Genomic DNA, 3,758 nt, shown 5'->3' on the forward strand with positions numbered 1-3,758 from the left:
ACTTAGATAAATATAATACTAATTATATTTGCATTTATTTTTCTCTACTTTATTTTATTCATAGAATCTTTATTACATAATATGGTATCTCTTTTGTCTACTGCCTCGATATCACTGCTTTAGTTTATAATCTATACAACCTTTTTTATACAGTTATTATTAAATCTTTTTTAAGAGAAAAATATGTCTAAACGAAAATGTCATTTTTTAACAACAACGCAGTTTTCTTTGTTAAAAGTTTTGCAGTGTCAAAACTGGTGCTTTTTACGTAATGAATATACCGTGGTACTTTGAAAGTTACTACAGTAGCCTCAAACTCTTCCTGACTTTTTCTAAATTTTTTACCACTCGTTCAATATATTTTTACTTTATAAAGTAAAGGTAGTACATAACCAGGATTGACTATTCACATGCTTATTTGTCAATAGTCCTGTTACCTTTATCAAAACGAGTTAACCAGTGCTCAAAAAGTGGAATCTAAAGCAACGCCTGTTATTTAGAAATTCAATGCAACAAGCAGTACAAAAAAAAGGCAAGCTCTGAAATCGACCACATTTTTAGGAAAATTCTGAAGTGGCCATAGTTTTGGAACCGCTTCAGAACATAAGGGGCTTAAACCCCAAAAGTTTGGTGTCAATATCGACTGTGCTGCTGAAATAGACCGAAAATTTTGGGGTTTAAGCCCCATATGTTCCGAAGCGGTTCCGAAACTATGGCCACTAGGGAGTAAACATTTTAAAATCTTACATGCGAATAGTCAATCTTATGTATTTTTTCACGAGGAATCTGATGGTTTAACTTATAGCTCTATCCGACCAACAGTTAAGGAATTACAGGTTCGAGTCTTTCCTTTGTCAATAAATTTAAATATAAATTATGGATAAATTCGCATATGAATGGGCTATTTTATGTGATTTTTCACGCTGAATCGAATTGTGCAACTTCTAGCACTATCCAACTTACAGTTGAAAAGTTACGGGTTCGATACTCCCCCTGTGTTCAATAGTCCTGTTACCTTTATCAAATTATCAAAACGAGTTAAACGTAAACCAATGCTCAAAAAGTGGAATCTAAAGCAACGCCTGTTATTTAGAAATTCAATGCAACAAGCAGTACAAAAAAAAGGCAAGTTCTGAAATCGACCACATTTTTAGGAAAATTCTGAAGTGGCCATAGTTTTGGAACCGCTTCAGAACATAAGGGGCTTAAACCCCAAAAGTTTGTAGTTAGTGTCAAGCAAGATCGACTGTGCTGCTGAAATACCTAGATTGAAAATTTTGGGGTTTAAGCCCCATATGTTCCGAAGCGGTTCCGAAACTATGGCCACTAGGGAGTAAACATTTTAAAATCTTACATGCTGGGGGTGATGGGTAGTTTTCTAGATCAGACAAAGTACCATTTCAAGCCTTAGAAAACAACGTCAGGTTTCTAAATTCTTAATAGTTGTTCTATTCAACAATTCGATCAAACTCTATTTCGGGAGTGATGGGTAGTTTTCTAGATCAGAAAAAGTACCATTTCAAGCCTTAGAAAACAACGTCAGGTTTCTAAATTCTTAATAGTTGTTCTATTCAACAATTCGATCAAACTCTATTTAAATATAAATACAATTGAAAACCAAAAATAATTAAAATAAAGTTTGGATAAAATAAAGCTTGTTCTATCTATGTTTATACGGATTATACCTATCTAAATAATTGCTCTATCTCTATATAGTAGGTCAGTGGTTCACACAATTTATACCTTGTTTGGATTGCTCGAAATTTACAAAACTAAATATTCTTGATAATCTTGAAATACCTAAACAAACAAAATTAGTCCAACTGTTCACATGTTCATATATTGCACCTAGTGCTTACCTACTGCATATAACGTAAGAAAATTTACTTTGTAGGTACAATTTTTCTATTGATTCAAAATGTTCAAATGAAGTTTAAACTTGGTATAAGTTTTCCAACTAACTTCAAACGCTGAACACTTCATTTTTTGTAACAATTGGACTTTCTTCTTTCCAATGTACAAAACAATAGTACAATCTTATTACTATTCTGTTTGAATACCTTTCAACTTTCAATTTACTTCCTAATCCAAGATGGCCGCGATATGATAAATATGGTCCTAGTAAGAATAAATAATAGTTATTATCATTTATTAAAAAGAAAATCCATACTTATGTTATTAAGTGTTATTACTATTCTTTTTGAATACCTTTCAACTTCATTTATACCTTTCAACTTTCAATTTACTTCCTAATCCAAGATTTCCGCGATATGATAAATATGGTCCTAGTAAGAATAAATAATAGTTATTATCATTTATTAAAAAGAAAATCCATACTTATGTTATTAAGTTATTCTCTTTGAATACCTTTCAACTTTCAATTTACTTCCTAATCCAAGATGGCCGCGATATGATAAAGATGGTCCTAGTAAGAATAAATAATAGTTATTATCATTTATTAAAAAGAAAATCCATACTTATGTTATTAAGTTTTATGTTTTTTACTTTTGTTTTTCTATGTTATTTTACATTATTATTATCTATTATTTTGATCATTTATTATTTTTGAGATTTTTTTTTTATTATTATTATTCAATGGTAATTTTTGATAATTTTGTATTTAAAAGTGGTGTTTTTATTTTACTCATTTTATTTTGTATGAATCATATTTTTTATTAGTTTTGAATCGAAGTTTTTTTACATATTTATTATTTTTACCCTCTTTTCCATGTAATTATTAGTATTGTAAGTAGTGAGTAATGTTTTATGTATTTTATATTAAACAGATTTTAGTAGAATTTTTTGTCGATCTTGTCAAAATACTTTGTTTAAAGATGTTTTGTAAATCCATTGAGAGAGCGTTTAAGATTATTGTTTTAACAATTTTCTCCTCCTGTCAAACCTCTTGAAAAAATAATAATAAAATAAATTTGCTATTAATTGTATTTACCTCTTATTCCTTGTATTTGCTTGTGAATGAAGATTGAAGAGACCATTTACTGTCACTGATGAAAATTTAATTTAATTAATAATCATTTACCTTGCAGTATCACAGGAGGACCACTCAGATGCAGACTGTCTGGTGATAACGGTGCTGACACACGGGCTGGGAGAACGTTACCTATGGTTAATTGTATTTACCTCTTATTCCTTGTACTTGCTTGTGAATGAAGATTGAAGAAACCATTTACTGTCACTGATGAAAATTTAATTTAATTAATAATCATTTCCCTTGCAGTATCACAGGAGGACCACTCAGATGCAGACTGTCTGGTGATAACGGTGCTGACACACGGGCTGGGAGAACGTTACCTATGGGCTTACGACATGCCCTACTTTGTAGAGAAGCTGTGGCTGCCTTTCACGGCTGACAAGTGTCGCACGCTGGCTGGGAAACCCAAGATTTTCTTTATTCAGGTGAGGTTTTCTTTTAGTTAATTTATTTATTTAAACTCTTTATTGGTTATAATTCAATGTACACCAGAAATCACAAGCACAGGGAGAAATTATTGCCTAGGGCCCTTACTCTCTACCATTTTTTTTAGTACGAATAATTTAACAAAGAAATGACAAAGTATTGGAGTTCGTTGACATTTCCTTGGAGAGTAGCGCGCCCGCCTTGTAAGCGCTAGGTCGCGAGCTCGATTCCCGCCCGGGGCGTATTTAATCCTGAATTTCCTGACTACAAGATAGTTAGTTACAATTCTTTCTATCGAACCTCTTAAAAAGAAAATAAATAGAAATAAAACACTACTTAT

At 31.5% G+C, this 3,758-nt stretch overlaps 1 long non-coding RNA gene across 1 annotated transcript; it reads right to left on the reverse strand.

Moving 5' to 3' along the window:
- Window positions 1-1,679: 1,679 nt before the first annotated feature.
- LOC108253788 lies at window positions 1,680-2,286 on the reverse strand. The gene is made up of 2 exons (XR_001809820.2): window positions 2,209-2,286; window positions 1,680-2,060 (listed from the first exon to the last, which is right to left on the reverse strand). It is a non-coding gene; the product is annotated as an uncharacterized LOC108253788 (long non-coding RNA).
- Between the last annotated feature and the right edge of the window lie 1,472 nt (window positions 2,287-3,758).

This window comes from Diaphorina citri, unplaced genomic scaffold, assembly GCF_000475195.1.
Source record: "Diaphorina citri unplaced genomic scaffold, Diaci psyllid genome assembly version 1.1 scaffold3287, whole genome shotgun sequence".
In the NCBI taxonomy this organism is placed as follows: Eukaryota; Metazoa; Arthropoda; class Insecta; order Hemiptera; family Psyllidae; genus Diaphorina; species Diaphorina citri.